The sequence below is a fragment of the Populus alba genome, chromosome 15 (genome assembly GCF_005239225.2).
Source record: "Populus alba chromosome 15, ASM523922v2, whole genome shotgun sequence".
Lineage (NCBI taxonomy): Eukaryota > Viridiplantae > Streptophyta > Magnoliopsida > Malpighiales > Salicaceae > Populus > Populus alba.
In genome coordinates, this window is record NC_133298.1 from 5,681,377 (window position 1) to 5,692,827 (window position 11,451).

Consider the following 11,451-nt stretch of genomic DNA (forward strand, 5'->3'; position numbering starts at 1 on the left):
TTATACAGTGAGTGGCGAATCATCCTTCTTTGTACAAAATGTTTTAACCTTGTTGAGTCTTCCGAAATTTGCTCTTATTGTTTTAGAAAATTTTCTGTCAAGACTAAGTGTTTTCGTTGTTGCCAATGTAAGAGGGCTGTTCATAAATCTTGTTTTGCTAAACGTAAGAATGTTGCCCCTTGGTCGTATTCTTGTTATGGTGATAGTGGTGGGTTTTCTGTTTGTATTGACTGTTGGGTGCCAAAATCGGTTGCTATTAAAAGGGGGAAGGTTTGTGGTGTTAGCAAGAGAAACGATACTGGGGTTTTGGGTAGAAGTTTGGAGGATGTGGTGAAGGATGCTGCTTGCACGGTACAGGAGAAGGTCGAGTCTGCGGTTAGGGCTAGAGAGTTGGCTGTGAGGAAGGCTTTGGAGGCGAGGAAGGCGGCGGATGTGGCTAGGAAAGCATTAGATTTGGTGGCTAATAATGAGGGTGGCAAGGAGAATAATGATAATGTTGATGATATTGAATTGGCATTTCAATTGCATAGAGCAATGAATAGTTCACCTCGGATTTCAAGTAATTTGTGCTTGGTTAATTCAGGTTGTTTGGGTGTTCCTATGATAGGGGAGGGTAATGGTGAAATGCGGATTAGAAATTCAGAATTGAGGAATCTCGGTGCTTTTGGAAAGCTTGATGGCTTCATGAGTAAAAGTGTGGACATGGGGCGTCGGAAATCAAATGGAAATGATGATGGTATAATCAGACCAGATGCTAAGAAAGATAGGAATGTGGGCATGCAGCAGCAAGAACAGAGCTTTTTCAACAAGTTGATAAACTCAAGGGGGAATGATTGCAGTGTGAACTCTGATTCTCAATCTTATAGGGAAGGAAACGAGTCTATGGTTCCTGATGATAAAGGATGCAAGAGAAAGCATGATCGCTATCTGCTGAAGTATAGTAGGAAAAGAGTTTTGTTCAAGTATAGTAGGAGAAAGGTTATGCTCAAGTATTGTAGGAGAAAGTTAGATGAGAGGTTAATTCCAAATGGTAGGCCCAAGTTCCTTTATGAAGGCTTGCTCTCAAGACTTGGGCTTCCACTACAGAACAACTGCTAAGGTGTTCTAAAGAACCATTGTGGATATGTTAATGATGGCCATGGATGTTGCAGATTTACATATAGATTTCTGTTAGGTTCTCAACTTTTGAGGTTTCAAAGAGTTAAACAAGTTCACATTTTCCTTTCTGTATAAAATTCCGTGTACTCGTGATCTTTCTTATTTAATGAGCATGCTTTGATATAAAATTCACTGATATTTAACCTGAATGACTGATGGTTTGAGAATATCTGGAACACTTCTATGTTAAGCGAATGAATGCGAAAGTAGCAATTTTATATGATATGCAGTAAAGGATCTGTTCCGGGAGTTTTTACCTGCTCTATGCGGCTGTTAATTTATGGGCCAGGATGTTCTTTGCTTTGCTTCATTTTCAAAAATGCGAATACAGATGGTTGACTTTGCTTGATAGAGTTTTATTACATATTTGTTTTTGTTTATCCACTATTTGGAAGTTTCAGTATGTCGTCCTTGGATTCTAACAAGGAAAGCTGCCCTATGCCATTTGATTGATTAAAGCTCCGTGCCACAACATTCTGTTTGGCATTTTATTTTATATGCTAGTTGCAGCTCTTGGTCTTCCTTTTGTTTTGTTTTAATTGTTCTCGTGACTCTATTAGTATGAACATTGCATGTCTAAGGAGAAAGATGAAGGAAAAAGGTGCTTTATTTGAATTCAGTCCTGGAAGTATGTTGTCTATGGGATGCTGATTAAACAATGCACCAATATAGAATCAAAGTGCTGATAAGTAAGCTCTTCATGTAAAGGTCTGAGATTTTGCTCCTGCCACTCCATTGTAGACTGCAGATACGTTCCTGATCTTGTGCCTTGTATCTAACTGTTTATTGATGCTGCTTGTTTAATGGGGCTGGCCCCAGCAGTGCCAAGCCTCTTCCACGCCCCGGGGGGGGGGGGGGTGTCCCCGTGTCAGCCCCTGTTTTCATGAGTCTATTCTCTAGATGAATTTTCCTGCCTGACCAGCCCAGCATTCAGTCCATGTTCATCAAAAAATCTGTGCTGCCGAAATAAGCATTGAGTGGGAATGTTTGCATTGAATTAATTCCGCTGATTCTAATTTGTTTGTGCAAAGTACGATGCAGCTGCTCCTGCAATTGTTCATCTGGGCTGTTTCTGCATTGCTGCAGCTGATTAATAATAAGTTGAGTTAGTCCATAGAAGTTGATTATGGCATTAATTTTGTTATAGGCAGTCTATGAAGTCCTCAACCCATGTGTATTATTGCTCTGGTTTTTCACGCACTTTTGACTGGCTTTGTAATTCTTCGCCTTGCTCTAGTTTTTCGTCTTTTGGCTAGAATTTGTCACTGTTTGGGAGTGCAGTTTAAATAACTGATATTATTTTTTCAAACACTGCCGACAAAACCGACAAACAAGTGAATGCTCGATCACTACATCACCTGTTTAGATAAGGAAAAATCAAGACGATATGGATACGAGCACCAGCGTCGTCGGGACGAATATTAGCTGAGAGATTGGACAATCCAAGTGTCGGCTCCATTTTCCATTAAAGAAAGTCAAAGAACATGTCCACAAGAGTTCCATGCAGTTTACACTTTACACACAGGCTTTGGTCGCCGTAAGGCTTCCACGTTGCAGCCACGCAAGCCAAACCCCATACTTACGGAATTTTATATATAGTTTTGGAAAGAAAGACCAACATCATGCAAACGTCCACAATGGTCTGGAAAAAAAAAAAAAAAAACCCCTTCATAACCACGTATAATCAAGGACATGCCTGCATGATTCCTTGTCTATATTTACAGTAAATAGATCAATCTTTTATCTTATAATTCATATTGGCTCTTTGGTTAATCTACAAACAATAATTTTTCTTTATAGAGTCCTGGGCCTGGATCTATATAAGATCTTGAAGGCATTTTACAGAGAACAAATTAAATTTTTAAAAATCTCAGCTTTTAGTTTGGTATAGAGCTTTCCTTCCTTTTTTTTAGTTGGCCATGTCTTTTTACCGTTGATTTGGGACATTTCGTATCCTTATGTAAGTATAAAGAGTTAAGCAATATGAATCTTCTCTAACCCTAGAAGAACATTATTTCTCTTCACCCATTTTGTCTTGTTTTTTTTGTTGGTACTTTATTGAATTTGATAATTTAATAAATTCTATAATAAGCTTTATATATGGTTGATGGTCCATTTTTATTTTTTTTAATATTTTTATATTCATTCAATGTGAGATATTTTTTGTAATAATGTTGTACCATTATCTTATTTATTTTATGTTGTACATGTCAGAAGATGTGCTATTTGAATCTTGAAATTTCCGCAATAGCACAGAAGCCTCGATTCCATACCCTTTCCTGCATCCTCTTGTCACTGGCTTTTGCGGGTTCTTTTTGGCTCTTCTGTTTTTATCTGTGTGTTTGTATACTAGTTTCTTTTAAGCTCCTCCGTTTGTGTACATGTATGATTATAAACTTTCATTAAAGAATTATTTTAATTTAAAAATTTAAGTTTTTAGATAAAATAATTTCTTTATATGGTATTAGAGTTTTGTTAATCAAATAGTTACAAGTTCAAATCTTACCACTTCCATTCTAATTAATAAAAATATTTAAACACAAGATAATACAAGTTTATATAAATTTTAAGTTTAAAAATTTTTTTACTTGAAAGGATATGTTAAATGATATATTAAAATTATTTTTGAGACCTCAATACCTAACAGTGAGGATCATGAGCTTTTTCTTCTTGCTGTATATACGGTCCAAATCTGAAAACCCTTTTTGTTTCAAGGAACATCATTGAGTACGTTTATTATAAAACTTTGTTGATTCAATTGAATTTATAAAACATGGTTTCTAGGTATAAAAAAATATATACCATCAATGACATTTCATCCTCATGGATTTAAAAAATGGAATCATGATATAGAAACAATGAAAACTGACATATGACATGCTTCAATTATCAATTTCTCCTAGTATAGGATAGATATTATATAAATAATAAGGTTGAACATTACTATATCCATATGGAATTATTTTTTTTTCTTAATAATTGTCGATTATATTATGAACAGCTAGCCATCTACGTACTAGATGGCAAGGAAATATGGAGAAATGTTATCTGTTGTGTATAGAGAAAAGCGTTTCGGTCGCTACTCAATTAAAATTTAGATTTCAGAAGGGTATATATTTATCTTAAATGTACTCGGGGGTGTGAATAGAAAAAAAAAATGAAAGGGACCAAAATTTTAGTTGTAATTTAGAGAGTATTTGTGCCCATTTTTTTTCTCCCTTTCTAAATTAATTTATCAGTTACAAAAATGATCGAAAAAATATTCAATACGTATATCTAATTAACTCATCTTCTTTTCACAAGCAAAAAATTCATCTGTACAGGTGAAGGTGATGTATATATTTTTATTTTTCCAACTAGTAAATTATTTCATGCAAGTTTTCTCTTGCAACTCACAAGAAGCACTGATTTGGTGAAGGTGATGTATATATTTTTATTTTTCCAAAATTCCAGACCCCTGCATATGGAGTTATATTGAGACACAGATCTGAAGATGATCTCCAGTCTCCACCCATCTGTACAGGTGCAACCTTGTAAGCATATATCAAGGCAATCTGGGCCATCTTTAAAATTGGCTTCTTTGCTCAAAAACATGAGCATCAGCGTTATCAAGAGAGCTAAGAATTGTCGATGACTCGATTTTCTTGATATCTGCTACTAGGGCTCCAGCAATGTTGATGCTTTGGGAGCGTTGTTGAGATGTGCGTCACAAAGCATTTCCATGTGCAAGGTAATAAATTTTTATATCACACCAAGAAAACAAAAGCTACTGTACTTCAAAACACTCACGAATTCGTGGAGGAGGCCTCATAAATCACTACTACTCCATTTAGAAAGAAAAGAGAGCAGGAATTCATGAATTGAAGCTAACCTAAACTTGTAAGCAAGCTAGCTAGCTAGGGTACAGGTATATAGGGTAGGCAGCAGCACACGTGCGTGGGGCTGTGACAAAGAGAGTAGGAGGAGGGGAGTTTGCTTGTGTAGTGTAGATCATCATGACCTGTTACGGCAAGGGATCGATATGGGAGATGGTCTCGTCTCCCTGCAAGTTCAAAAAACAAAGGAATATGCATTACTGATCATAAGCGAGCAGGGAGTGATTGCATAACATTCACCGAAAGTAAAGGAAAGGTTTCATATCTGAACATTGCGAATACACATGGAGCCATGGCTTGAAGCTAGCATGGATATACACTCACGTTACAGGAAATATATCTCTGTAGTGGGCATTTATTAATTTCTGGCCTATAATTGGAGAGTATCTTTCACTGTGAAATGAAAAGGAAAGGAATCAATTCCAAGAGTAGATTAATGGGACAAGCAAAGCGACAAGAGGAGGTGCCTGAGCAGCTAGCAGCGTTGAGGCTTGAGACTTGAATACATTTAGAAGAGAAGCAGCTCTCTCTTATACGCATTTATGGCTTTGCGTGTTGCTGCCGAGGATATCAATCTTGTTCCACAGCTACTCTTCAATCTCAATCTTCTCTTCATTATAGCTTTCCCTTTTCTTCTCTCCTCTCTCTACTTATTTTTTTCCTTTTTTGGGAACTCCATACATTAAATTCAGTACTGAATTTAATGTCCTGGTTATAGCCAAAACACAAGATGTTTTCATGTCCTGGTTATGTTGTTTTTCCTGTTGTTTTTGTTCCGCAAACCACTTGGGTATGTAGTTGTTGTTGCCTTTTCTAGGTCTTAACTATATTTTGTTTATATAAACAAAAATCATGAAGATTTATTAATTTTTTTTAATACACTAAACTGATATAAAAAAATATGTTTTCAGTCTTCATTGACGTTCTAGCTGGCCTGAAAATACTTTAAATTAAATGAGCAAATAAAAAAATTATGTTCATGTTTCATAATTGTTCCCAACATATGCCGCAACATCCAATTGAACTGATTCGAAAAACATTATTCCTCTTTGGCATAAAAAAATGCCTAGTTTAGGATATTCCCAATCTAAGACATTTGTAGAATTTACCCATTTATGGTGTCCACATTATCCCAATTCCAAATACCAAACATTTACTCTTAATTTCACCTACACTCAATGTTTTTTTCCTAAATATTTTATATATATCCTATGCTCTATAAAAATATTGAAGTGTGAGTTTTAGTAATGCGATCTAAATACTTTTATAAAATATATGTATTGATATTTTTCAAGTATTTTTTTATGTTTTAAGTGATAACATATTAAAAACATCCAAAAATATATAAAAAAATATTAAATTATTGCTTAGTTTTAGAGTTATGCCTTTAAAACAGTTGTCTATCAAATTAGTCACATGCATTGCACACCATTTGAAAGCTTTTTGAAGTCTTCTCCTGATTATAGCTTTCTTTGTATTTTCAAGTGTTTGTTTTTTTCATTGCCTCATCCCTATAATAGATACAAATTAGATTTTTGTCATGCTTCTTGTGTGTTTCTTGGTTATAATGCCTCTTACTTGGGTTATAAATGTCTTGATTTATCTTCCAATCATATATACATTGCACGACATGTTTAGTTCCATAAAAATGTGTTTACCTTCATATATTATAAACATATAATATCATTCCCTTTATCATCCATGACAACATCCCTAACAGCCTTGACATCTTTTCCATCACTTACGGCTTACACCTCCTTTTGACCTAAAACAAACCCCGAAGCCAACACTTCGCCAAAATCTATTCCTATACATAATAATCATGTTCATCTATGTCCCTCATCTACAACTTACATCTCTCATCAAACTATGACAAACCCTGTGAACAACACCTCTCCACAACTTATTCCCGTGAGCAATTGTCCTGATAATCCGTCTCCAATTTGCTCCTCTTTTATTAATCACTGTGAAGGTATGGTTTCTGCTTCTCTAGGTACTACTTCTCTTTCATCAAGGTCATATCCTTAACATGTGTTGTCTCATCTTCTATAGCCTAGTCCAGTACTGGATTCTCCCTTATCTGTGTCTCCTCTTAGGTTAAATCTAGTAATTGATCTTTCTAACTTTAATCTTTAACATGTATCAAATAGTGATCAAGTGCCTCCAACATAACCTTCCTGATTTCATCTCATAGTTCATTGTCTACGGTAACCTAAGCATGCTAACCTTAATGTGTCGATGCCTTTAAATTCTTTGATTACTTCTCCTCTTAACAGGGAACCGCTAACCTTCAAAAAAGCCACAAAGTATTCAGCATGGCATTAGGCCATGTAAGATGAGATTCAGGCGTTGCCCTCAAAAGGTACACGGATTCTTGTTCCTTTTCTATCGTACATGAATGTTGTTAGTAATAATTAGGTGTATGAAATTAAAAGGCGAGTAGATGGCAATATTGAAAAATACAAAGCTCGTATAGTTGTTAAAGAGTTTACACAACAAGAGGGGATTGACTTTTAAAAAACTTTCAGTCCTATAGTTAAACCTGTTACTATGAAGTTAGTACTCACTATTGTTATTTCTCGTGGTTGGTTTATTAATCAGCTTTATTTTTATAATGCCTTCTTAAATGAGATCCTTTATGAAAAGGTGTATACGGAGCAACCATCTAGATTTAGTCATCCTACTCTATCCTTTCATGCTTGTTGCCTTTATAAGTCTATATACAGCTTAAAATAGACCCCTTGAGAATAGTATACTAGGCTCGATGATTACCTTCTTTCTCTCATTTTTTTCCTCTAAAGTTGATACATCATTGTTTATTTTAGTTATGGGTGATGCTATGTCTTTCTTACGTATGTATATGGATGACTTTTTGCTTACTAGGAGCAATCTAGTTATGTTTAAACAATTGATTCAATTGCTGAATTCATAGTTTAAACTTTAGGACTTAAGCTTTATGCATTATTTTTTAGGGATTGAATTTAAACACACCTTCATGTGATTCATGCTCACACAACACAAATATATCCTTACTATCCTTCATAGAGTTGCATGTCTTCCTATAAACATGTAGACACGCATGTTGCTTCCTCTTTTAAGTTGGCTTTGGCTTTTGGTACTTTATATTCTGATTCTACACGGTATAGACAGATTGTTGATACTCTTTAATATCTCACTTTTACAAAACCAAATATTTGTTATGCTGTCAATAAGACATGTCAATTTATGTATTTTTTTTCTGAAGGTTATTGGTCTCTTATCAAACATATCTTATGTTTTCTAAGAGGTAGAACCTTCTATAGGTTGCATATTACCCGTATCTCTTTGTATGATTTCACTGATGTTGATTGGTTTAGTAGTGTTGATGATCGAAAATCCATTGACAGTTACTTAGTGAATCTCGATAATACACATATCTCATAGAAGTTCAGAAAGTAAAGAATAGTGACTAGATCTTCAACTGCAGTAAAATATAAAGCTCTAGTTGATAGTACTACTGAGATTTTGTTGCTTCATTTTTTTGTTTTAGATTTTTTGTTTTCTCATACTCCTATGACTATATTCTAGACTATATTCTAGTATGATAATTTAAGTGCTACTTATTTATTCTTACCAAGCCTCTTTCTCATGCTGTATTTGCTTATCTTCAATCCAAACTTTATATGGATTCTTCACCTTTAGCCTCCTGAAGGGGCATATTATAAAAAGTTTTATAGGAATTACAGGATTATTTCACATATTTGCTTTGTATAGGATAAGTCTGTGTACATCGTATGTTTGTTACTGTACACAATCCTACACGTATAAATAGAAGAGGAGGGCTGTTATCTCTCTTGTTTAAACTTCCTAATATATTCAGAAATCTTATCTCCTACAATCTCTAACTTTAAGTACATTGCAGGCAGCATCTTCTTGTTTTCCTCACTATACATACACCCATTGCTGTCTTCCAGATTAACACCGTTAATTAATTAGCGCTAATATTTATCCCCTGTCCCCTCATCAACTACAAAATCATCGAACTTCCCTAAAAATAGACCTTTTTCTTGCCTCCTCTAACACCATGCAAACCCCACACACACACACACACACACGTGATCAAAACCCTCCTCCTGCTCTACTGTAAGCTAGGGATGGATGATGGATCTCTCTCGTGTTCTGTACGTCCATGGTTATTTATTTATTTTGTTTTGTCACCACAAGCTTTTAGCAGCAAGCTGCTGCGTCCTGTTTGATAGCTGACACTGATGAGATAGTCCCTATAACTTTTAGTTCGCGTGTTCATGTTAAGACTATATCTAGCTAGCTAGGGTTAGTGCACGCATGGCATGCTATGGCAATATTTGCAAGCCATGAACAGTGATAGATAGAATCAAATCATTCCCTTTATTTTTTATATAATATATAGCTTTCAATCTGATTTAGACGTTACCCTCCTCCTCCTCCTGCTGCTGCTGCTGCTGCTGAACTCTGCTTTTTCTATTTCTGTCGATACTCACTTCTTTGTAATCATACAAGACTTTTGATGCTCTCTACCGAGGCCCACTTGTAATTATTGCAATCTTGGATGTATTTAGTTTGGATCAGCCAACATTAATTCCTTTTGCACCCTCAGGGTGGTGGAGTACTGTTGAAACTGGTTTCTCGAAAGTTTTTAAAATTTTTGTTTAAAATTATTTTTTTATATCTTAAAATTATTTTTATATGTTAATATAAAAAATAAAATATATTATTTTAATATATATTTTGAATAAAAATAATTTTAAAAATAATATTTATTATATTTTCAAATAAACTATTATTAACATGGTGTACCATGTTAACAAAGAGTGATGAATTTAGTATTCCTTTTTTTTAACTATTGAAGTTTACAGAAATAGATTAAAAATTTTATAAATTATAGCTTTTTTAAACCTAAATTTTTAACATAATTCGATATAAAAAATAAGTTTAAATAATAAAAATTAAATAATTTTTAAAATTATGATAATCTAGACTTGGAATCCTTGATGATAGCGTTTGATTACCTCTCTTTTGTAATGTATATAAAGACTGTAATTTTACATAACCATTTTTTATATATATAATTTACGTTTGTTTTATCTTTAATAATAACTTATCATCCTACTGATTGGAAAGAAACCAAAGACTAGAAGAGTAGCTGCATGAAGATGTTATAGAATTGCAATTTTGAAAGCTCTCTCGTGCATATATATATATATGACGTTGGCTAAACTAGGGAAAAAATAACCCAGCACGACCATGTAAATCTATTTTCATTTTTCTTCACGAAAAAAGAATGGAGGGTATTGAAATAAGAATTACCTTATTTGTTTTATAATAATGATTGATTTATTAATGAAATAATTGTTTGGATAATAGTCAGAAAAACAAATAAATTTAAAAAAAAAAACTAAAAGAAAAAAATTTGAAACAAGTCTAATTACAATATATCAATAATATCATAATCTAAGTTTCATTTCCTGCGCTTTCTATTTAATATTTATTTAAAAATAAATACTTTCAACACTAAAAATAAAATTAATTTCTGTATATAAAAAATCAAGCTCTAACTTTTATTAAACAAAATAAAGGATGAATAATCAAGTCAAAACTACATCTCAATCCACTATTTTAGTAGTACTTGTAAGAATTTCATCACTTGTTTATACATGTCATTGTTTTAGCTTAAAGAAGAAAGATTTCCAAATCAAAACTCATTATGAAATTTTCAATTCATAAAAGGAATCTAGCTTAACATTGGATGTGTTTTTTAATTAAAAATATATTAAAATAATTTTTTATATTTTTAGTTTCATATCAAATACATTTAAAAAAAAACATGTATAAAAAATATTAATTCAATAGTTTTTAAAATAAATAGCAATTTGTTTTTGGAAAAAAAAAGGCAAAAACTACCGGCCAAAAAACACTCATCAAACACGTTCCATGTATAATAATTATATAATTTCCCGGGCCCTGAGCAAATTCCAAAGTCTGCAACACAACACAAAGATTGATGGGATTCACTGTTCTTTCAGGATCGTACGTCGTACTACGTCTACCTACCTGTAACATGACTTATACTTAGATAGGTCCACCTAATTGTTATTATTTTTTATTTTAATATCTGCAGATAATATCTTTTTTAATAATACTGTATAATTAATATTTTTTAAAAATATATTTTTAAAACACAAAATCAAACACACTATAGTACTATACTCCTAATTCTTCTTTTTAACTACAGCGTCTATCCTTAGAATTGATCCATCTAATTAAACAGTAGACGTCTAATGAGTCCATGCACCCTTAGACACAGAATTAATTACTGGAGTATCTTGCTAGCTTGGAGGAAGATGAGGTAGGGGAGGTGCAGCTGCTGCTGCAGCAGTAGCAGGTAGAGGCAGACGAATGT